The sequence below is a fragment of the Schistocerca nitens genome, chromosome 6, assembly GCF_023898315.1.
Source record: "Schistocerca nitens isolate TAMUIC-IGC-003100 chromosome 6, iqSchNite1.1, whole genome shotgun sequence".
Taxonomy (NCBI): Eukaryota; Metazoa; Arthropoda; class Insecta; order Orthoptera; family Acrididae; genus Schistocerca; species Schistocerca nitens.
Window position 1 is genome coordinate 472,075,105 of NC_064619.1, and position 25,846 is coordinate 472,100,950.

General features: G+C 41.1%; 1 long non-coding RNA gene across 4 annotated transcripts in view; it reads right to left on the reverse strand.

Annotated features, from left to right (window-relative positions):
- Positions 1-1,227: 1,227 nt before the first annotated feature.
- The window catches only part of LOC126263059 (uncharacterized), a 498,584-nt gene continuing 473,965 nt past the window's right edge, over positions 1,228-25,846 (reverse strand). For 3 of the 4 annotated variants that reach the window (XR_007546809.1, XR_007546811.1, XR_007546812.1), the window contains exon 3: positions 1,228-1,650. This is a non-coding gene — a long non-coding RNA (uncharacterized LOC126263059). Of the gene's footprint in view, positions 1,651-20,076; positions 20,161-25,846 lie in introns of all 4 variants that reach the window. The other variant, XR_007546810.1, reaches the window with a different exon arrangement.

Here is a 25,846-nt window from a genome sequence, read left to right on the forward strand (position 1 = left end):
TCTGTTAGTATTAATAATTGCTAAGACGTGAAACGAATTGTGTTACTTGTATACTAAAATTAATTACTACGTACTTAATTTCGATATCTATACTCTGCTAAATTTGTGATAAATTTAACACATCGTAACACTTTTATGTGATAGGAACTAGCAAAAATTTTGAATTACTCCACATGTTGGATGACAGAAAAGTAATAAGTTCTTTTCCAACAGGAGCGTCAGTTCACGCTGGACGCCTTCTTCGTGGAGTTGCTGCAGCAACGGCTGCAGGAAGAGGATTAAAGTCGTGCTGTTACGGTGAGTTGTACTTCGATCTCTGCAGAGAACAACAGATTTTGGTTTCTAAGTGTATTTCTCGTTTCATGGTCACATGGTAGCTCCCTTCATAAGCAGAATTTTCGTAGTTTTTTTCTAGTGCACAGTTTTACGATTTTTAATACAACTAAAATGCTGTCAGGTTAGGTACATCGCCATGGCTACAAAAATCTTGGTAGCCCCAAAAATTTTGGCGGTACCCATAATCTGCTCTTCTTTTATACCAGTTGTGAACTGTGTTCAGATACGTAGTCGTCTCACGACATACATTTCTTTTCGTTCTAGTATTGGTAGGATATACTTAAACTCAAGAATCAGCAGTGCAATATGGTGGCTACACTTTCATATCATGTAGAGCGTTTCAGAAAGATTCTTCCATGTCCCCTCCCGCCCATAAAATAGTAAAGTTTTCATCACAGTTTCACCTTTGGTGTTCTACGATTATACTTCGTATTTTGATCCCATTTTTTATGTTGCACGATCGATTATTTTTCTGTCACGTAATTATCCATGAAACTCTCCGAATTTAAACTGAACATTTCCACTACTTGTTTTAAGAAACTGTACTATTTTGGTATGGATGCATATACCAATAGCCACTGTTCTCTCCGTTCCTTAATGAGTCTAACTCAGTTCAGGATAATACATCAGTCGGCTCGGGATATCGACTATCTCAGAAAGCAGAGGTTGAAAATAACGTTTCAGTGTTAAATTTATTTATTTTCACACGACCGGTTTCCTCAGGTGTCGTACTGGAAATAGCGAAAGACGGGAACTAATTTTCACACGCCACAACACACATAAAAAAGAAAAGTGATTTTTTCCTAAAATGTTGCAGAAACCTTTAAAAAACAATATTCTGACACTTGTAACAACTATCTACCATCATGGTACAACAATTTTGTAGAGCATTTCACCACAATAGACCACACTCAGGGAGGCAAACATTCATTTCTGGTAATTTTCACGGATAAATTCGTATTTGCGATAGTTAGTATCCTAGTGCTGATGAGTTGGGGCGACAGAAACATCCCTTCTACAGATACAGAAAACTAATTTTTAGCATTCAGTCCTACGATAATGAACTTTTCTTTAAAGATGTCATATCAACCCACCATAATAGGGTGACGTTTTTAATTTTGAAATCTATATCTGTCATCAGATCACTCCAGTGTCCTCCGCGCCCACCATGGAGGTCTGTACTTCACACCGAGCAGCCCTTGAGAGCCGCCATGTCAGGCGCTGGACGTGTGGAGGCGTCGCCGTCAACACGACGTCTGGAGAGAACCGTATGGCTGCCAAACTGTTCGACCGAGATGCCGTGGCCAATAACACCTGAAACCACAGTTATTAATCCAATAAACCTTCGGATTATTGAGATAACATTGTCTCATAATTTGTTTTATTTGGAGTGGCGACGTTGTGGTAATGCAGGGGACTCGCATTCGGGTTGACGGCGGTTCAAGTTCTCTTCCGACCACCAAGATCTAGACTCTTAGTAGATTAAGGCAAACACATGGATGGTTCCTTCGGACTGAAACTCGATCGATTTTGTCCCCAATGCGAGCTCCATCTGTCATTACTCCTCCGTCGATGGAGGTGGGCTAGACCCGAATAATTCCTTCTTATCTTTATTTCACCAAGAAACTGATGTGAGCAACATTAACTAATAAAAAAGAAAACAAAAAATACACAAAAAAATCCAGGACCTTTCTGCTGACGGTTCACCACTGGAAATATTTGGAGCCCACGGACTACCCTTTAAAAATTTGCTAAGTTTACCTACAATATCATTAGCACTAAGGATAATACTTAAAAGACTAGAGTGACTAAAAATCGCTGCCTTCAAGAATAACAAATTAGTTCCTGTAAATTCGATATTTACACTTCACCTCACTGAGCCACATGTAATATAGCGCTACATAACACAGGAACTAAAACGTAATCAACATTTGATGCCCTCAGCAGCTGGATAGCGTTCAATCAATAACGACTGTCTATACTTGTACTACAATGATCAGCCAGAACATTATGACCACCTACCTAACAACCAGTACGTCAACATTTGGCACGGATAAAAGCGTTGATGTGTCACGGCATGGCTGCAATGGGGCCTTAGTAGGTCACAGGAGAGAGTTGGCACCACATCCGCACAAACATATCACCTAATTCCAGGATATTCCATGGTGGGGGGAAATGAGCTTGACACCACGTTGAAACACATCCCAGATTTATTCGATCGGGTTCAGCTGTGACGAGATGGGACGGCCAACACATCAACTCGAACTCAGCTCTGTGTTCCCCTCCTGTGCCTGAACTGATCGACAGTAGGTCGGTGGTCATAATAGTCTGGCTGATCAGCATACGTGAATATGATATGATAGGTACGTGGACACAGCATCTGCTAGTAACAGGAGCGTGACGAGTTGCTTTGCAAGAGCCACACATAAACTGAAGAGCCTTAGTGTTTTCACAGTAATGCTCCATTTCATTGGACTCCGTTGGGCGAATAAAAGTTGATTAGCATGTGGATGCAACGTCATACCAGTAAACGACGGAGTTAATGCTACGAACGTATGCTCAACCTTGAGAACTACTCAGAATTCAGAGAGAGTTCATGTCCACTGCTGATTATATCGTGGGCACTATACCCCACGATTTGTTATAAAGTTAAATTTTACCTTCATGACTATAGTAATGTTAGAGAGGAAAATGCTATCACAGGAGGCAGCTGTTTATTTAAAAAAAAAATTTCTATTTCACAAAAAGTAAAGAAAAGCCTTTTGGAAGATATGTGGGGGCTATGACACGAGTCAGATGCGTAGCATATACGTCTGGATCATCTTGACGTTAGGATTTTGTTACAGTCTGGAGTATTCCGTAACGTTCATGGCTGTATTGCTAACTACAATATGAAAAAATTTTGTCCCATAAAAAATAATGAAAAAGATTAAGAATATTTTGGGAATTTTAAGATATTTCGTTAGGTAACAATGATAAAGAATTTACTTCCCAACTTCCTAAGGACTTTACATGAAATAATAACGCAAACACAATAGAAGCAAACGTCATATAGTGATGGTTTGTTGCGTAGTAAATATGAACATATCAGGATAATATTGTTATTATTTACAGCACTTTTCGTAAGTTGTAGCTAAGATTATGCTTCATTATATAGAGAAAAACTGATTAGAATTATATTTTATATCACACAGCTTTCAAGATGCCTAGGACGTATAGGCGAAACATTTTTGATACACACATGTAAATTCAGTAATAAAAGATGGAATATTCTCTAATGTCTATGATAAAGCACAGTTTAGTTCATGGTAGCTTCTAACTCTAGAAAGAATACACAGAAAGTCTAATTGGCAGCTAATAACTCCCGACCTACAACATAGAAAACTAGAATAAAGCGATGTAACGTAAAATTATTAGGCAATACATTACTGCAGTTGATAGTTTACAAATAAGGAGAAAATGTAAGGTGAAGCAAGTAAGTCTTCTGCCTAAAATGCGGTCGGTATTTTGCAATTCGATAACGGTATCGTAGTGTGAATTGATTCGTCACAATTTTCTAATTAACTTTGAGAATGCTATTGGCAACACTGTGCTTAAGGTCTTGCAGACCTGAAAATATTTTTCCACAATTATGGCATAGCAAAACTATCTACTGCGGAATACATTCTCTCATACTCCATACACCTTTTTTACCGTGAATGCCATTTGACTTGCACATTTCAATATCTCTCTTCCGTATAGTTCCAAAAACTTAGGTATACAGCTTCTAGATTTATTTTTTCTTGTGGTTTCGTTGAGTAGAGTGCTAGGTACGTACCACTTTAACGTAATTTCTAAAAATATTACCACCAGAACACATAAGCTGACGAATTTTAGCTTATTATTTATTTGATACTCTTAAAATTTAATAAGCTCAACTCGAAACACGTGCGGTCTAACCTAAGAGGCTAACCTATCGGGAGGACTCTGATCTCTTACTTCAAAAATGGAAGTTGGTGAGGGTAATATAACACAGCACACGAAGAAGCAGAATTTGAAAGGTACTGAATGCCCTATTTGAACAACGGATGGACGAACATAGGTATCCAGTATTCCGAAGATGTTCAAGTTCTTTAAATTTCTGAACAGTTGATTTACGATAATTGAAGGCTAATGAAACGACATAGAAATGGAAACTTAAGAAGACTTAAGCGGAAGTTTAACTTTAATGGGAGTGCTACTATGGGCACAAGAATCAGCAAAGCAATTGAAAGTGCAGTAAAGTAGCTGAATTAAAACCAAAGTCATGGTTCACACATCTCTATTGCTGTTGTAATTATTCATATAACGATTCATTACCCTTTTGTGGTGTCTCAGGTGGATTCGATACAGATTTGTTATTCGGCAGCTCTTAGAACTCGTTACATGAGATCAATTCAGTGTTGCTTGAGAACGATCCGTCTTTGGATTAATCAACTCAAATACAGTCTTAGTTTCAGATGGCTACACTTATTTCTATTACTTCACTAGAATCTGAAAAGATCTCCTGCAGCATTGTTACTTAACAACACTATGCTCTCATAGTACTTCGTTAATTATGTCATATACAACTGCTGTTCAAACAAAAAGTTCCTATTTCCTTCACAATAAAGGTATTGTTGAGACGTCTTGCAGTCAAGTGTCAAAGTATACCGAATTATAGAGTAATTTCCAAATCAACTGCATTCTGGAGCACTGCTATTTGCCGTAGTCGGATACTCTCAGAGAAACTCTGAACGTGTTGCAAGGAAAGCTATCCAACCGCAAATTGTAAACATGCAGCTACTGAAATAAATACAATTCGCCTGTATCACATAACACACCTCATGACAAAAACCGCAGTAATCGCCAACAGTATTTGTATTTAATTCACTTTCTGTAGTAGTAATTTCTAAAGCATATTCTTTAACCCATAAAGGGACTAAAATAATAGTCAGTTCTATCGTCAGCTGACATCCAACGAAGTACGTGTTTTTCCTCATCCAAGTGCTTTTATACATTTCATACAGTATAACTAAAACGGGAGATCATCGTCGGTCGTTTTGTAAAAACATTTTCACATACGTCTTCCGGCGACAATTCACGAAATTACCTTCGAAGTCTAAATCACTTTCCACAGTATGCGCTCTCGTAAGTAATTCGTCCCAGGTGGGAGTATAGCAAGTCGACAATGCACTTGCTTCATCTCACTCGTCTGTAGAGCACTGCCGACAGTATTCACTATTACATCGCTGTAAACGCAAGCTAACTAGTCGATATCTGGTGCCATGGCATCCACGCTCTCGATATTTATTGCTTGCAGGTGACCTTGGAAAAGACCAAATGGAGCGATCTGATGTTTGTCTATATAATTTAAAAGTATGCTTAAATCTGGGGCAATAACTGTGAGCTTCTATATCGTTACAGCACCACAGTACATCGCTCGAGAATTTCAACCGATAAATTTACCTCACACGTTAAATTATTGGCAACCTGCGACATAATAACGCATTACGTCTTTACTAAAATGATTAACAGCTGTGCCCGGCCGTGACGTGGTCTGGAGATGACAGTCGCCGCTGTGTCAGTCAGTCCCCTGTTTTTAGCTGTCTTCTGTTAAGTCAATTGAGACTGACGTACAGTCCTAATGCCAAACAGGAGCGCACTGTCCCGGCCAGACGTACGACACTGTGTCACAAATATGGTGAATTACTGGGGTAAACGAGAGCCTCCGGTAACACCTGTCCACTTTGACCAATGACATCATCACAAGCCTCAAAATGCAACACAAATTTGATTTAAAAATGGCTATCAAGACGTCATAATCACCAGTATCGATACAGAGAGCAATAAATTGCAGAAATGGACAAAACGCAGTAACATGTATTCACCAATATAGTTCAACAGAAAATCGCAGAATCCCTGAAAACCACTCGTGAATACTTCAGGTACCACATAGTGGTGAGTTGGTACCCACTAACCTGGATCTGGCCACTTTATTCTGTCGTCTATGCAAATGAACAAATTCTGGTACACCTTGTACATTAATTTCAATTACTGACATGGCGTTCTTCTCACTGTACGTTACAATAACTGGCCTTCATTTACAATAATTTTCTGAAGACTTACGTTTTAGGTAATTTTCGAAATATCAGCTTTCCTTATTTCAGTGATATTACTATTACTGTTCACTAAGTTATTGATTTCATTCCATTACATGCTGGGTCACATTTGAAAAAATATGTGTCGAAGTTCTCGTAAATTATAATCACTGTGTACTCACGTTACCAAGACAACCAAAGATAACGTTTAAACTCTAGTCGATTAGGAGCGTAAGCGGAGTACTGCGTAAACTCATATTTCTCTTAAGTAACCAAACTTGTGTATTCAATAGTATCCGCACTCCATCAAAAACTGAAACGGTCTCTATTAATGTAATACAAACAACAAACATAGCATATGCTGACACTACCAGCGCCCCCTAAGGAAAACAAAACAACGCTCCGCACACGTACGACGTCACCCGTCACAACACCAGTACATCACAGCTCAAGCCTGACAGGCGATATCGAAGTCTCAGGTTGAGCCAATTACTGTTTGTCATATCGCCAGCAATCTGTCTTTCCCAAATCAGTTTATTTTACTTTTAATTCTGCAGCTCGGCACTGCAATGACTGCTGATGCTTCTCTCGTGCCGACAGAAGTTTGTCACCTGAAACAACCACCAGTCTTTGCAGCTGATTCACTATTCCGTTTCAACCTGCTGGCGATAGACATCTCCATGTTTGTAGGAAGGGATGCATCTGATGATAAATATATGTCCCGCTGAAACCCATAGGGCGAGCCATGCAATTTTTGTGACTCTCTTAGTTTTCGCTTTGGTTACATGTTATCGGAAGGCTATGTACGAATAATTTCCTATCTGTACTCACCTCACGACACTTAGCGCTAGAATTTTGTGGCTTTTTCGCTGGGCAAAATGCTGCTGTTTCTCAAATCATTCGTGGTGTTACCAACTTACTAATAAGTGAATAATTCAAGAAACAATAGCCCAAATTAACTTTTCCAGTCTAACATAAATGCTCACTTCTAGTATAAGCTTCCCCATCGAACTAGTTCCTTACTACAGTGCAGAGCGATGAGAAGTTATGTGTGGGCAGCCATAGACTACCTTTACTGCATGCAGATTTCTTGTGCTTCTTGAACGGAAGTCACATACAGGAATACATTCAGCTCCTCTTTTATCAGCACCTTCTCGTAAGAAGCTGGCGCAGTGAAAGGTGCTAAGCGACTAGATAAAAGGGCACGTCAACCTAGTTGCCAACAAAACACACATAGTTATTGGCCTGTATCACTGATGGCGTTCCGTTCTAGAAATGTGGAACATGTTTTACGATGACGCATTACGACCCTCTTCGAGATCGAGGAAGATATTCTACAAAAATCATTATGGGTTCCACAGACAGACATCCAACGATATTCAATTCGTTATCGTCATCCATAAGATCCAGAGCAGAAGTGAATGGGACCCGGGCTAATGCTGTTATCCTTGATTACGCACTGTCGCACTCTTGTTTAGTGAACGAAGTACGAGCCAGTGGCGGTTCGTACTGTGACGAATGGAGCAGTGGACCCCACAGATATATTCAACTAATAGAATTTTACGTGCATGTAGATTTAGAATTTAAAATCATCCATTCTCCGGCCTCTACGACAGATAATTATTTAGTTATATAATGAAAGCCTCCGACGACGTACACAGTCATCCTTGAAACTAATGGGCAGCTCTCACTTGCTCCGTTCGGCGCATGCGCAAAATCTGGCTCTGCACCAACGAAGACCGCCTTCCAACCGCTTAGTTTGTCACCGAGGGGTGGCGAAGGGAGAGGGAGCAGTAGGTGTCTCCTGTCCTCAGCACTGGAGGAACTCTCCGCCTTGTGTCCACCATGACCCTCCTACCGTTGAACCTCACGGAACAACGGTACCTTTTCCTCCCCAGTAGTTCCTCCAATGTGACATTTCCCTAACTTGTGACATCTGTTTTGTGATTGATCCCTGTGGGCAATGGTATTTCTGAAACTAATGTAACAGCAGGATTCTAGTCAGCGACGACAGGCAGGAGTTGTCTCGTTTTTGTTGCACTTAAATAAGAAATATTTGATCAGCGTTAACTGTTTATCACGCGGGAAGATTCGATGTGCAGTGGTAAGTTTGTAGGCGTAAGTTATCAGACGTGCAGTGTCTACAATTAGAAATCATATGTGTAATTTTCCATTCCAGAGATTTAGGGAAACCTTTGTTTCACCTTTGCTTGAATATAAGCTCTGTGTCAAGGACTTATGGAGACAGACGCCGAAAATCAAGTTAATCAAGGAAACTAAGAACAAAAATACAGAAATACTAAGAATGTACGAGAAAGTAAATTGGGTATCTGCATGTGATATCACAAATAAATGAGATTGTTTTCCGTGATAGTTGTTTGCAAAAGAAAATGCTGGATGCGAAATGATTTGGATGCTACAAGGCGTTGATGATAACAGAAATTTCTGGAAAAAAAAGACTGCAGAACTAGAACACACTGTTTTAGGGAAACGGCGTATTACGCAATAACTGGATAGTGTTTGTAGGCAACCAATTGAAAGACATAATGATCAAATTCGCAAATATGGTTACACAATCTCTAAAACTGCGTGGTCTATTGTAATTTTTGGTGTTTCCTAGCTCGCATTTCGTAGACTGTACTGATGCAGTGACTCATCAAATCCAGGAATTTCCCGCCGTTTGCTAGATTTCATCTAGATTTTATTGCTGAATATGATACCGTGCTTAGCGATCGTCTTTCGAAGGCTACTGTTTTCAAAGTCACTTGTAAACATATTCAAAAGTTGATTCTTTCTTGTATGCTGCACGTATACCATGAGCGTATTAAAAAGATAGTTGCTGTTACTGATTCTCTCAGCAGCTATCGCAGATAACACAATGACATTTAAACGATGACACTGTTACTCATAGTAATAAGATATGTTTTCTCTGAGGGTAAACCTGTAGCAGGGTTTTACATTTACCTCACGCCTCGTGAAAAGGATCTAAATCGCTTAGCGAAACTTCGCTGCCTTCTGTGGATAATCCAAATAAAGTTATTTCTCAGAGCTACAATCGATCAAGTGTTTGGTGTGGTCGTCGTTCAGGTGTTCAGACTCTTCTCAATGAACATTTTGAACCAGCCTATATTGTTCATAGTTATGCCGGTAAATCGGAACTCATTGTAACCTAAGCGAAGAGTCAGAATATGGACGTTAGAATTATTTCTTAGCCATAGTGATATTCGTAGATTTACCCATAGTTCTTCACAGCGAATAACTGTGCTAATTGAGATAGTGAGCTGGGAAGTCCTTCATGTTTCCAACACGCGGTCGAATTTTATATCAAGAACTGTGCAATTGTGTATGAAAATAGTGTCTCGTAGAATGCCTGGAGGAAACCGAGCTTCCATCACGACGAATCACTATAATTACTTAAACAACAGATCTCCGTCTGAAATTAAGGCACTCACAGCTTTTCAATTTTATTTGCCTGTATTTACAATCATACTGTGCCAACGTTGCTTTGTACTGACAATTACAAAAATGAGTAGTTGACCCACAAAGTGTACAACAAGGAGTAGAACATTGCAAAAATATACCCAAGGTAACATCTCTGACATGATTTCGACGTGCACAGAGCCGCTCCATCCTGCGAAGAGGTGGAGACAGGACAACGAATTCCAAAAACTGTTATTTTAAAAGAAGTGTGAGATCAAATTATCGCTCAAGTTGCTGAAAGCTTTGAATTTACCGGATATCTCGTCACTGGGAAACTAATTTAATTCTGAAAAGTGTATTTGGTAAGCAAATAATTTCTGCAAACATTGCTGCTGAGGTCTTGCAAAATATATCCCATCCTTCAATGCAATAATCTTAGAACAGAACTTCAGATACTAAACATGAGGAATGAGTTTAGAAATTTCTGCAATTACTGTTCGAAAATAATTTGCAGATACGTTTTAGTCAAACAAAGGAACTCCTGAAATCATTGTTACAACACCGGCGACTTCGTCTGACACGGAGCGATCTTCCTCCACCCTGAAGAGAATAAAAGCTATATCTGCGAAATACTATGAATCAATAGCTAACTGTTAATAGCAATAGCAGCGCTGTCTATCGAGAACGACTTAGCAGGCAGAATCATAAAATTCAGTGATTTGCTTCATTGATAGACTCTCTGCTCTTATTGAGCGGAGAATGGATTTTTCGTGCAACCATTCATCGTAAGGTGAGTGTATTTACGTAGAGCAGTTATTTTTTTATTCATTATTAAACCATATATGTTATTCGCCTGAGACTTTGTAGACCATCTTCCAGTAAACACCATAGAAAAATCTCTGCGAACCACAAGCGAAGTGCAAGCTTACCGAGTAGCAGACCAGATGACTGGTTTCAGGACATTCTAGTAAACAGAAATCAAAAAGAGCAACTTAAGAGGAAAAGAATCTCTATGTGTAAAGGTAATTTTAGGCGTAAGCCAAAGGGCTTCTACAGGGCTATTAATGTTTGCAATACTCTCTGTGTAAATGACGTTGCGGATAACGTCAAAAGCTCCACGCGTCTGTTTGCAGACGATGCTCTTGTCTACAGGAAGGATGAAACGCCAGACTACTGAATGGAAATGCAGGAAGATCTGCAAGCAGTGACGATTGGTTTAGTTGACACTAAACGTTAGTAAATGTAACGTATTGTACGGGCATGGAGTGAACAGATTGACGATAAAACATTAGGTACAATAACAACCTGAAAATGCCTTAGAATGTCCATCCTATGCGGACTAAAGAGGCAAGACCACAAAGATGTACTGGAACAGTTCGAAGAGAATTACATCATCCACAAGAGAAGTGGCTTTCCAAACACTCGTTCGGCAATTGCTTGTGTGTTTGTCATCAATCTTGGACGATTGTCAGGTAGGATTACTAGAAGACGGACAGAAGATGCGATGAAGAGTCACGTGTTTCATCATGGGGTCGTTGGTAAGCGAGAGCGTTACCGAAATACTCAATAAACACCAATCACAGGCGCTGTAAAAGAGGTGTTGAGCATCGCGGAGAGGTTCACTGCTGGAAATTTAGAGAATGCGCTTCCAAGAAGAGCCGGGCGTAACATTATTTTCTCCTGGAGAAGATTCTCGAAATGATCACAACTAGAAAATTATGTACCAAAAGTACCCTCTGCCACACAACATAACGTAGCTTAAGTGCAGATGTAGAAGCAATGGTTCGCTCAAATTGCGCAGACTTTTCCATGGTTTGTAAAGTGCTGTCAAACGGAGTGATGACGTGTGACCCTGCTAGGCAAGTAAATGATATATCCTGTCCATCGTTGTTTGTGGCAGGGATCTACTTCCATGATGTTTATTGCCGCCGGCTGTATAGCCGGATCAGGAGCTTATTGCGAACAGTCCGTTACGTTCTTACTATATTAGGTCATAATGCTGTTAGCGATCATGGCTACCTGGTAGGAAGTGTGTATAAAGCTTCAATAATAAAACGAGTATTTGAAATGAATACGTCTTGACGTTTCAGGCAGTCATTGAACCCGTTTGTTGCCGGGTATATACAGCAAGTAGATTTCATGTATTTCATAACGGCTGTAGTCCCATCAGTTCTTGTATTTGCATCGTAATTCGGAATAAAACTTGCACTGCAATATCGTATTTATCCGCCGATACCGAGCAAGCGACATTCAAGTAAAATGTCTCCCACGTACTGGATTATACATAGTAAATGTACGAGTTCGGGATTTAGACATGTGGTTGACGATACGTGGAGGGAGATTTGGGCCTGGCCATGAGTAGTTCTCGGATAGCCAAATGGTGAGGCGGCCGGTCGCGATAATCATGAAATCCGGGTTCGAGCTCCGGTCAGGGAGAGATTCCTACAGTCGTCATTCAATTATACAGCTAATGGTTGTCGACATTCGCAACTGCGAATACATTCCTTGTAAAGTGAGAATCGTCTAGGGCGGTTTGTGAGTAACCCGTTGCTCAAACTTATGGACGAAAGTAACTTCCACATGATGCGTCGCTACCAAGTGACAAATCTCGCTGAATATTCGACCACACATAGAAATCACAGGTACAGTATAGTACAGAAGGGAACTGTAAAAAACATGGAATGAGGTGTACAGAAATGGCACTGTTATTCAAAGGCAATAATTACAATGGAGTTTCCGCGATTTCTGGTGGTCCCTTGGACATTACAAAAGACGGAACAAGCTTTTTAGTAGTGTGTATGATTAACACGGACAGCAACACGCAACCTTGTTGCACTTGAGGATGGTAACACTTTTTTGTGGTAGGATGTTCCAGTACTCAACACAGACAAAAACATACAGTCATGTTGCACATGAGGATGGTAAGACGTTCCTGTGGTAGGATGTGCCAATACTAAACACGGACAGCAACGCGCAGCCATGTTGCGCTCCAGGATGGTAAGACGTTCTTGTGGTAGGATGTTCCAATACTGAACATGGTCAGCAACGCGCAGCCATGTTGCGCTCCAGGATGGTAAGACGTTCTTGTGGTAGGATGTTCCAATACTCAGCACGGACAGCAACACGCAGCCATGTTGCACTCGAGGATGGTAAGGCTTTCTTGTGGTAGGATGTTCCAGTACTCCACACAGACAGCAACATACAGTCATGTTGCACATGAGGATGGATAAGACGTTCTTGTGGTAGGATGTTCCAATACTCAACACAGACAGCAACACGCAGCCATGTTGCGCACGAGGATGGTAAGACGTTCTTGTGGTAGGATGTTCCAATACTCAACACAGCCAGCAACATGCAGTCATGTTCCACATGAGGATGGTAAGACTTTCTTGTGGTAGAATGTTCCTGTACTCAACATGGACAGCAACATGCAGTCATGTTCCCATATTCGACCAACGCAGACAAAACAGCTGAATGGTCGTTGGTGCCTGCGGACGTGCAACAGTACGCCTCACCATCTCATCCCACACGTGCTCGATGCCACTTAAGACGGAGGAACGGGCAGATCAGTTCATTCGCCGAATATCCTCTCATTCCAAGAGCTCCTCCACCGGTGCAGTTCGATGCAGTTGCCGCATTGTCCATCAATGAAAATGTAGTCAGCCGAATGCATCCCTGAAAAGATTCACACCGGGAAGGAGTACAGTGTCACTATAGCGTTGCCGGTGAGTATACCATGACAAAATATTTCGAGGTCAGTAAGCTGATGCAACATCATGCCTCCGCACACCTTAATACCTGTATTCCAATCCATCACGTTCGACAAAGTTCCTCGGTGCACTGCATAGTCCCATATGTCGCAGTATGAGAGTGTGTGCAGAATTACTACTCAGACTGAACCTGCTCTCATTGTAGATGAGCTCGCCAGCGCACTGAGCGTCGGTCCAGTCCCTATGGACTTGGCGCCATCGCACATGGTGCCGCCGGTGCGTTCGTGTCAACGGAACACAACATGCTGGTTGTCGGGCAAACACACCACCCCCATGCAGTCGCTGTGCAATAGAACATAGTGGGATTTTGTCCATATCAGTCCAGTTGAATGTGGTTACAACTGCACCCGCTGTTTGACATGGCTCCTTACTTGCACATTACACAATGAAGCGGTCATCTGCTGCTGTATTTGACCGTGGTAAAATACTTCCTGTGGTTCTGTCAGTAGTGGTTCGGTACGCTCATTCCCAAGCGAAACAGCGCTGTGAGTAATACCAAATCCATGGGCTACACTCGTCACAGTTCGTTCTTCTTTCACTTTGCTTATGGTTCTTTCTCGTGTGTAGTCATACAGATATTGTCTCTGAGCCACGTTGTGCTGAAGAACACCACTGCCTTGCACAGTAACTGCTCACTGGTTGACACACAGTGTCGTTTCTCGTCTTTCAGTTGTGTCGTGTAAGGTGCGGAGGGAGGGGAGGTAGCCGCATTAGGCTCCATAGTCACACTTTAACGTCACGCTAGGTGACCTCAGTGTATCTGTGCACGACAGGAAGAGACCTGCGAACACAGTCCTGCACCTTCATACATTTCCACTGAGTGGTTAATACGTTATGTTACTTTACCTATACCGTCCTGCAGTTTTGCAGAACAATGTACTTTGAACGCCTCCACGTACGGCTGGTCCCGGCGGACGTTCGAGTCCTCGCTCGGGTGTGGGTGTGTGTGTTTGTTCTTAGGATAATTTAGTTTACGTAGTGTGTAAGCATAGAGAATGATGACCTTAGCAGTTAAGTCCCATAAGATTTCACACACATTTGAACATTTTTTGCCTCCGCGTATTTCGCTAGGTTGAAGTTCTGTCTCATCACGTTCCGTGCCCACTAGTTGAAAACGGCGCGGTGTGAGCATAGTGATACATGTGTCTCGTCTCAGCTCAGCACACACATCTGAGATAAAGCTCCACACGTCTGTAACAGGTAATAGTGATCAAAAATGTAGTTTTAGTAGCAGTCATTTCTTATAGAGTGAGTAGATGTATTTATCCACGTAACCTCTTTTAGTTCTTTTCACGATTACTTACTAGGTCACAGCTGCTAATATAGACAGTTTACTAATAAACAAGATGTATGAAATTATCTTGTTCTATAAAACAGACGTTTCATAACTTATGCGTCACTATCGGCTTCTAAATTTCGATTTATCATGACCATTAGAAACCTATACAACTGCGGAGACATCGTCTATATTTGAAGCAATCAATCTGGGAAATAAAGCACACTCTAACCCGTCCTGAAATTATTCCTGCGCTACTAATCGAAGTGATTTTGATATGCCTGGATCAAACTTGCCCCAGACCTCAGTCCCCCATATCATACGCACGGTAGGTTGATGAGTCTCATCGTTACGTTATTTTACTACGCTGGTTGAAGTCTTCACTGCGGCCAGCAGCCTATAATTAAAGTGACAAGCAGACAGAGTGGTAAGCACTTGTGACATGACATTCACCACTGTCAACGTGCCTGATGGATAACCTAAGCAGCGCGTATGATTGTACATTGCACAAAAAATATATCAATCCATCGTCAGTGTTTGAAACGATCTAAAAAGAAATATTTAGCGTAGACGATTCGCATCTGTTCATTCCGTCTCGCAAACTATCGCCTCAGTCCAAGAAGTTTCGAGACTGCATTGAAGAAAAAAAAAAAAAAGTTCTGTGCGATTTCTATCACTTTTTTTAAATTAAATACCGTTGAGTTACTTGAAAGAACACATCTCTGTCTCTTTTGAACTTAAGAATGGTTTTGAGCTCGCCATGGGGTAACAGTTGTTGTATTAGAGGGAGTAACAGTTAGATACGTCTCTAGTAGGCTGTTCGTGTTTGGCAGCCGGCCGAACTGCCATGGCACATTTGTTGTGTAGAATATACTAGTATATTGGACTGAGGTGTCAGAGACATGGATAAGGACATGCATATATATGCAGATGGTGGTAGTATCGCATACACAAGATATAAAACGGCACTGCACGGGCAGAGCTGTCATTATTACTCAATTAACAAATGTGAAAAGGTTTCTGACGATCGTATGGCTGCTCTGCGGGAATTAACTGACTTTGAACGTGGAGTGGTAGTTGGTGCTAGACGCATTGAAAATTATATTTCGGATAACATTAGGGAATTCAACATTGCGAGATCTAAAGTGTCAAGAGTGTGCTGAGAAGACTAAACTTCAGTCATTACATCTCATAACGGATAACAGAGAACTAAGGCGTTTGCGTAGAGTTGTCAGTGCTAAGCGACAAGCAACAATTTGCGAAATGACAGTAAAAATCAGTGTGTGAACGTATACATTAGAACAGTGCTGCGAAATTTGGCGTTAAGGGGCTGTGGCGGCAGACCGACGCGACGGCATTGCCTGCAGCGCTTCGCCTGTGTTCGTGACCATATTGATTGGACCCTAGATGACTGGAAAACCGTGGCCTGGTCAGGTGAGTCCCGATTTCGGTTGGTAAGAGCAGATGGTAGGGTTCGAGTGTGGCGCAGACCCCACGAGTTCATGGACCCAAGTTTGCAACAAGGTACAGTGGAAGCTGGTGGTGGCTCAGTATTAGGGTGCCTGCCGCGGTGGCCGAGCGGTTCTAGGTGCTTCAGTCCGGAACCGCGCGACTGCTACGGTTGCAGGTTCGAATCCTGCCTCGAGCATGGATGTGTGTGATGTCGTTAGGTTAGTTAGGTTTAAGTAGTTCTAAGTTCTAGGGGACTGATGACCTGAGATGTTAAGTCCAATAGTGCTCATAGCCATTTGAAACATTTTGCTGAAGTTGAGACTACATAGTGCATCTACTCTTCTCTTGCACCCTCCTTATATAACAATCTCTTCGTCAGTAGCGAAAAGTCATCGATTGTAACACAAGATCTTACATTAAAAGGTAATATTGATGCAACAGCAGGCGATTGATTTGAAGAACGTTCTGAACAGTTCGGGCGAATGATTGGGGCGTACACATTGCTCGACATAAATCCTATCGTACATTTGTGGGACATAATCGAGAGACTACTCGCACACAATCCTACAATGGTAACTTCTGCTGTTACGAACGGCTATAGAGGCAGATTGGCTCAATATTTCTGCAATGGACTTCCAACGACTTATTGAGTCCAATGCACGTGGAGTTACTCCACTACACCAGGCAAAAGAAGCTGCGACAAGGTGTTAGGAGGTATGCAATGACTTTTGTCACGTCAGTGTATGTATCCGTGTCTAACTCTTAGAATATTAGTGGCACATATTCTTCAAAAAAAAATTAATAACTATCAGGTTGTATGTCTTGCGGAAATTAGGCAGAACCTTTTTTCGGTATCTACCGGCATGATTGTCAATAGCCAGCCACCACAGACCTTTTCTGAATCCGGCAAACAGTATCGTACCGTCATCTTAGGTTTGATCACTCGTTGCCTATGCAGCCCGCACATTAAGAAGAAAATATCAGAATCATATTCAGCAGTGATAAAAGGGGAGGAGTTTACTAATCATATCCAACCGATACAGATTACAGCAGCTATACAGTACGTCTGTTCGCAAAATCTCGTAACAAACTCTAATTTCAAAGTTGGATAGAGATATAGGAAAAATAGACAGCGGATTCCAAACGTCTTTGAAGATGGTTACAAGTGTTGTGTGATGAACTTTTATGAACTGGGTGCAGAATGAAAAATTGTATGGTGAACACTGAATCTAAATTAGTGGTAAGAATAATCAACAACTATAAACTGGTGGAAATTGCAGAAACTTGTGGAATTAGATAAATTAATCGTAACAGTAATGTGATTTTTGTCGTAATAATTACGGTTATGTAACCTTCTTATGCTAAGTAGTATTAGGAGACCTCTAATACAGACATTATTTCAATTACCTCAAAGATTAAATTTAAAAAATCGGTACAGAAAATTATCTACTGCAGGTGGTAGAGGATTAATTAAGACATACAAAACCTAAGCTACCTGATTTAATACCACAAAAACATGATGCAAGGCGGAAGAATTTCAGGTTAAAAGCGATAAACTAGAGAGCGAAATCACGAATCAGAAAAGCAGTTCGATGGACAAAGATGCAGTGTCAAAAATCTGCGGTTGAAACTTTTAATTTAACTTGACAGTCCAATTTAGTAGTTGCTTCAGTAAAATGACAGTGCAGTGACAATGCGACTGATGTAACTGAGGCGATTTGTGGCGTGCAAGCTCTTGGTGCAGATACTGAAATAAAATTTTATGACATCAGCGAGAAAATAGGCAATTACTCCGACCATGCATGGAAATCTGGTTGCATATTTTTGAAGAATGAGAGTAATACAATGAATGGTGTGGCGAATGTATTGTTTCCACATCCGGACTTAACGAACCACAGTTGTAATCTGAGAGCTCCGGGATTCTAACCAGTTCATGACACACATTCGCTGGTTTTTACTAAACGTACCTAGTCAGGAAATTGATGCACGAGTGAACCACTTAAAAATAAGATCACTGTTGTCAGGCAAATAAGCGTCGCAAAACTATAAAACTTTTAAATAAACTGAAACAGTTTTTTTAATGAATATTTGTCACAATACCGTCAATGAGACATTAAATCATGATTCTCGACACCACCAAATTACACAAGGAATGAGTTGAGCTGGTGCTAATAGTTACAAACTCACATTGGTGTAAATGCAAATAGCGAACGATGCAGTTAAAATTAACTGATATTTTAATTCAAAGCGCCACGTTGTGGTACAGGAAAGACTGGTTTGGTTTTTGCATCATGAAATGGAAGAAACGTGATTGATATTAGATTACTTACAGCATACTAATAGAGAAAGTGCTTTAATAACTTTTTTATGTCTTGACCACATTTTTTTATTTCCAAAAACACATTACGCATCTCGACTTTCCGTCGTTATCAAAGGCTACAAAATACAAGACAAAATTGGTATTAGATGGTATGGAAATACGTTACATTTCACCACTGGTGAGAGACATAGTACAACGACTAGAATATTGCTTTCTAGCTTACCAGTGTTATGTCAGTCGTCTCGACTTCAAGTAAAAAAAGAGATGGAGTCCTCATTAATTTACTTCTGCCTTCGCATCAAAAGATAAAGTGTCATAACTTATGGAGTATAAGAATTCTAAAACCACATGCGTAACCGACCTAGTGCTCGTTTAACATGATTATGAAACCATTAGATACGTGTCCTATTCGGATGAGAGACAGGGTGACTTCATCATGTCAAAGTCGTATATTCTGTGACCTGCAGGGTGACTCGACCGTGTAAAAGCGAAGTGTATGAAGTGAGACTTTGCCGGATGCTTGGCCATTCACACCATCTTCCGCAGTCGTATGTTCTCTGACCTCCAGGGTAATTTAACACTGTGTACCGCTGTGTTCCTGCAGGCCTCCTTCGCTACAGGTCTGCTGGCTCTTTCACCCAGATCCCACTGGGCCTAGCTCCTCTCCTCCGTGTTATCACCACATTATATCCGGACTTGTCGCATTAGGTAAGACGAATTTGATAATCGAACCTGAATGCTGATTAAACAATTCTGGCAACTGTATTGAGGCCCATTAAATGTAACACTGACGTAAGACATGGACAGTTGATTCTAACCAAATCATTTATCATTCCGGGAAATTAGGTGTGCTATTTGCTAACTGAACAAATGACAATGTGAAAGGCTTCAGAATGGTAACACCTCTCTCAAGTGGAAGAGAAGTATGCTGAAAAATATTTTAGGAGCAGAGGTTCACTTTATATGCTACCAACACGAGCGACCCGTTGAAGACGACGTTGTAGACCATCTGGTTGCTCATCCAGTTAGCTGTTGAACATGGTTAATATGAGACTGACCAGAGGACATGTGGAGTCAGAGGACAGAGAAACAGGAATTGTTAGCAAAACTTTGTATAGTCCCATTTACCTTCCTTTCCAGAGGAAGAACAAGGAGGAGCTCGTAATAAAAGACAGTGGCTTAAGTAGTTACATTGTAGGCCTCTGTCATTCCAGATTAACTCATCGTACGTAGGACAATGGTAGTGAATGTCGGAAGAACGGAATTCTAACTGATACTACAGGCTATAAGTGAATTCACACTAGCACTAACTCTAGGCCAAAAGTTCGAAATAAATGTAATACTTTACAACACATATCTGTGTACAGAACTAGCGCTATCTCTGAATTACTAAACATACTCTACCTCTCATCGAACTAATAAGTTCTTTTCCAAGAGGAACGTCTGTTCACCCTGGACTCGTTTTTTGAGGAGATACTGCAGAAGCGTCTGCAAGAAGAGAAAGAAGTTCTTTCAGTTATGGTGAGTGTAAATTACAACAGTAGAAAAAATACTAGCATTTGGTTTCAAAGTGAATTTTTCGTTTTCTCACTACATGATAACTTACTCTCGAATATGATACTAGTTACTGCTCTGCTTCCGGGTATTAGGCTGAATTGTTGTGTTTATTTTGTGATCAATACTTCCACTGACGTCCCAGTGATTAACTTCACGTGCGGCGAACTTTGCGGTAATGTGTATTCGGTGCTTGGACTGAAACCAGTCAGGGATCGTCACACGACCTGAGGGATATGGCTCCGTCAGTTGTTGAAATGTTGACCATAAAGCAGGAATAACAACACGGCATAACCTCAGAAGCACAGCATTAACCAGTCGTACCAAAATAGTGTTAAAGATAATGTGATATTCGTTATTTCTAAGTATGAATAGTTGCTGAGAAGTGAAACGAATTAAGTTAGTTGGATAGTAAATTGAATTATTATATTCTTAATATCGATATCTGTATCCTGCTAACTTAGGATAAATGTTACAATTCGTTACACTTTTCTATGAGAGGAACCAGTACAAATCCGGAATCACTTAACGTGTTACATAACATGAAAGTAATAAGATCTTTTCCAACAGGAAGCCGTGCGGTTCTAAGCTCTTCAGTCCTGAACCGCGTGACTACTACGGTCGCAGGTTCGAATCCTGCCTCGGGCATGGACGTGTGTGATGTCCTTTGGTTAGTTAGGTGTAAGTACTTCTAAGTTCTAGGGGACTGATGACTTCAGAAGTTAAGTCCCATAGTGCTCAAAGCCATTTTTTCCAGCAGGACCGTCAGTTCACGTTGGACGCTTTCTTTGTGCAGTTGCTGCAGAAACGGCTGCAGGAGGAGGATTGAAGCCGTGCTGTTACGGTGAGTGGTACTTCGATTTTGGTAGAGAACTACAGATTTTGGTTTCTAAGTGTATTTCTCGTTTCTTGACCACATGGTAACTCCCTTGACATAGGGAATCTTCATGTTTTCTCTAGTCTACAGTTTTATGATTTTAAATATAACTGAAATAATATCAGCTTAGATACATCCCCATGGCTACAAAGTTCTTGGTAGCCCCATAAACTTTGTCAGTACCCATAGTCTGCTCTTTTTTTTATGCCAGTTGTGAATTGTGTTCAGATATGTAGTCCTTTCGTGACATACATTTCGTTTTGCTCCAGTATAGGTAGGATACACTTAAACTCAAGAATCAGTGGTACAATATGGTTTACTACGCATTCACATCATGTACAGCCGTTCAAAAAACATTCTCCTGTGTCATCTCCGGCCCATAAAACAGTTATCAAGTTTACAGCACAGCTTAAGTTTCAGCGTCCCATGATTATACTTGGTTCTTTGATCCTATTTTTTATACTGCATAATCGTTTATTTTTCTGTCGCGTAATTATCCACGAAGCTCTCCTAATTTGAAATGAACATTTGCACAACTTGTTTTAAGAAATTCTAGTAATTTGATATTGATGCCTTTGCTCACAGCCTGAATTCCCTCCGTTCCTTAATGAGTATAGTACAGGTAAGAATAATACATCAATCTGCGTGAGGTATCGACTAACTCTAAAATATTCTGATACTTGTAACAACTATCTACCATTATGATGCAATAATTCTGTAGAGCATTTGACCACAGTAGACCGCACTCCGGGACGAGTATACAGGCAAACATTCACTGTCGGTAGTTTTCATATTTGCGATAATTAGTGTTCTAGGGTTCATGAGATGGGGCGATTGAAACACCGCTTCTATGGATACAGAAAACGACCATTTATTACGATGGGGTCCTACGATAATTTAGCACTTTTCTTTACAGATGTCATGTCAACCCACCATAATAGGGTGACGTTTTTAATTTTGAAATTTATGTTTGTCGGCAGATCACTCCAGTGTCCTCCGCTCCCACCTTGGAGGTCTGTACATCACACCGCGCAGCTCTTGAGAGCCGCCATGTTAGACGCTGGACGTGTGGACGCGTGGCCATCAACGCGACATCTGGTGAAGACCGTCTGGCTGCTAAACTGTTCGACGGCGATATCGTGGCGAATACCACCTGAAACCACAGTTACCGATCCAATAAATCTTTGGATTAATGATATAGCACGTCTCGTTATTTCTTTTATTTGCAACAGGCGGCGTTGTGGTAATGCAGGGGACTCGCATGACGGTGGTTGAAGTTCTCTTTCGACCACCTAGATGAAGGGGTTGATGGCTTCTCTAAGTAGATTATGGCAAACGCGAGAATGGTTCCTTACGAATAAAACTCTTTTGATTTTCTCTCCAATGCGAGTCCTAACTGCCATTATCTGTTCGTCAATGAAAGTTTAAGTTAGAAGTGAGTAATTCCTACTTCTTATTTTTATTCGTGTAACAAAATGAATATAAGCAATAATAGTAATAAAAAAACTGTTGTGCCAATGGTACACGAATGGAAAAATTAGGAATACACTGGACTTCTCATTCAAAATTTGTGTATGAAGTTTAAGAGCAAAATCATTGACAATAATGATAACACTCAAAAGACTACACTGACTACAAAATCTCTGCTTCGAAGGATAATATATTAGTCGCTATAATCCCAAAATTTACTATTCAACTCAGTGAGCCACATGTAATACGGCCCTACACACGCAGCAATTAAAATGTAATCAACATTTGTCGCCCTCAGCATACAGTGCTCACTCATTAACGACGGTCTATACTTGTACGTAGAAACTACACTGATCAGCCAGAACATTATGACCATCTACCTAATAGCCGGTATGTCCACCTCTGGGACGGATATCAACGGCGACGTATCGTGGTATGGATGAAATGAGGCTTTGGCAGGTCGCTGGAGGGGGTGAGACCACATCTGCACACACAAGTCACCGTATATTACGGGGAGGGGTGCGATGAGCTGTGACGCCGCATTCCGAGATGTCTTCGATCGGGTTGGGAGGGCCAACACATCAACTGGAATTCAGGACTGTGTTCGTCGAACCGCTCCACACACTCCACTCCATCAGATTCCTGGCCATGTGACATGTCACCTTCTCTTGTTGAAAATTGCCACTGCCATCGGGAAACGCGATCGTCATGAAGGGGTGTCCCTGGTCTGCAATCAGTACACGGTAATCCTTGGCCGTCATGGTACCTTGCACAAGCTCTACTGGTCCCATGGATGTTCCCCAGAGCATAATGGAGCCGCGTTCAGTTTGTCTCCATCTAACAGTACAGGCGTCAAGGAGCTGTTGCCCTACGAGAGACGGATTCTCGCCCTCCCATCGGCAAGATAAAGAAAGTACCGAGATTAATCAGACCATACAACGCACTGCGACTGCGCCAATGTCCAGTGCCGATGGTCACGAGACCAATTTAGTTGTAGTTGCCGATGTCGTGGAGTTAACATCGACACCGTGCGTTTGTCAGATTAGCTGTCATTCCGCGCCATGTGTTTCTGCTGTCGCCTGGACGGGTTTATATCGACAGTAGGTCGGTGGCCATAACATTCTCGCTGATCAGTATTGGGACACATAAATCAAAGCACACTTAGTATAATCAAACTGATGCTGCAATTCACTGAACTGCATAGGGCAAATATCAATTGATTAGCATGTGGATGTGACCTCAAGCGAGTAAATAAAGGTATTAATGAGGTATTAATGGTGCGAACATATTGCTCAGCCTTAAGATCGACTGAGAATTCAGAGAGAGTTCATGACCGCTACTTCTTATACTGTGGCCCCTACCCCCTATGATTTGTTATGACCTTAAATTTTACTTTCAGGACTAACGCTACAAAGGCAAATGCTGTTCCAGAAGGCAGTTTTTTGTTTTATTTTTTTATTTATTTCACCAAAAGTAAAGAAGGGTCGTTTGGAACATTTATGGGGGATACGACATGCGCTAGATGCGTAGCGTATACATCTGAACCTCCTTGACGTTAGGATTTTGTCACAGACTGGATGGTTCCGCAATGTTCATGGCTGTACAGGTAACTTCAACCTGAAGAAAATGACACAGTTACTATGTCCCAAAAATAAAGTAATGAAAAAGTTTTAAAATATCTGGGTAATTTTAAGATATTTCGTGAGATAACAATGATAAGTAACTTCCTTTACACCTCTCTAAGAACTTTTGTGTGCAATAATAACGCAAAAACAAAAGAAGCAAACGTGATGCAGTAGTTGTTTGTTCTATATAAATATGACGATATCAGGATGTGTGACTGAAGCCCAGTAATGATTTCATTCTGGAAACATCCCCCAGGCTGTGGCTAAGCCATGTCTCCGCAATATCCTTTCTTTCAGGAGTGCTAGTTCTGCAAGGTTCGCAGGAGAGCTTCTGTAAAGTTTGGAAGGGAGGAGACGAGGTACTGGCAGAAGTAAAGCTGTGAGTACCGGGCGTGAGTCGTGCTTCGGTAGCTCAGTTGGTAGAGCACTTGCCCGCGAAAGGCAAAGGTCCCGAGTTCGAGTCTCGGTCGGGCACACAGTTTTAATCTGCCAGGAAGTTTCATATCAGCGCACAATCCGCTGCAGAGTGAAAATCTCATTCTGGAATATTGATAATATTTGCACCATTTTACGTCAGTTTCAGCTTAGATTTTGCTTTATTATATCGATAAAAACTAATTACAGATATACTGTATATTATAAACCTCTAAAATGCCTAGCGCGATTAGGTGAAAAAGTTTCGTACACACACGTAAATTCATTTCAAACGGACGGAATATTCTCTTATCACTATGATAAGGCACAATTAGGTTGTTTGCAGACGATGCTGTCATTTACCGTCTTGTAAAGTAATCAGATGACCAAAACGAATTGCAAAATTATTTAAATAAGATATCTGTATGCTGCGAAAAGTTGCAACTGACCCTGAATAAAGAAAAGTGTGAAGTTATTCACTTGAATACTAAAAGTAATCTGCTAAATTTCGATTACGCGGTAAGTCACACAAATCTGAAGGCTGCAAATTCAGCTAAATACTTAGGGATTACAATTACAGATAACCTAAATTAAAACGATCACCTAGATAATGTTGTGGGTAGAGCAAACCAAAGACTGTGATTCACTGGCAGACCACTCACAAGGTGCAACAGGGCTACTAAAGAGACTGTTTACATCAAGCTCTTCCGCCCTATTCTGGAGTATTGCTGTTCAGTGTGGGATCCGCATCAGGTAGGACTGGCGGATGACATCGAAAAAGTTCAAAGAAGGGCGGCTCGTTTTGTACTGTCGAGAAACAGGGGAGATAGTGACACAGACATGATGCTTGTATTGGAGTGGCTCTCATTAAAACAAAGGCGTTTCTCGTTGCGAGGGAATCTTGTTATGAAATTTCAATCCCCAGTTGTCTCCTCCAATTGCGGAAAGGTTCTGTTGGCACGCACGTATATAGGGAGAAATGATCATCACGATAATATAAGAGAAATCAGGGCTCGCACAGAAAAATTTAACTGCTCGTTTTCCCGCGCACCGTTCGTGAGTGGAACGGTAGAGAAACTTGTGGTTCATTGAACCATCTGCCAAGCTCTTTATTGTGAATGGCAGAGTTATCACGTTGACGTAGACGTAGAGGTGGACAATTTAGTTAATGCTTACAATAGAAGGTATACACAAGAAATCGAAATGGCAGGTAATAACTCCCGACCTACAACAC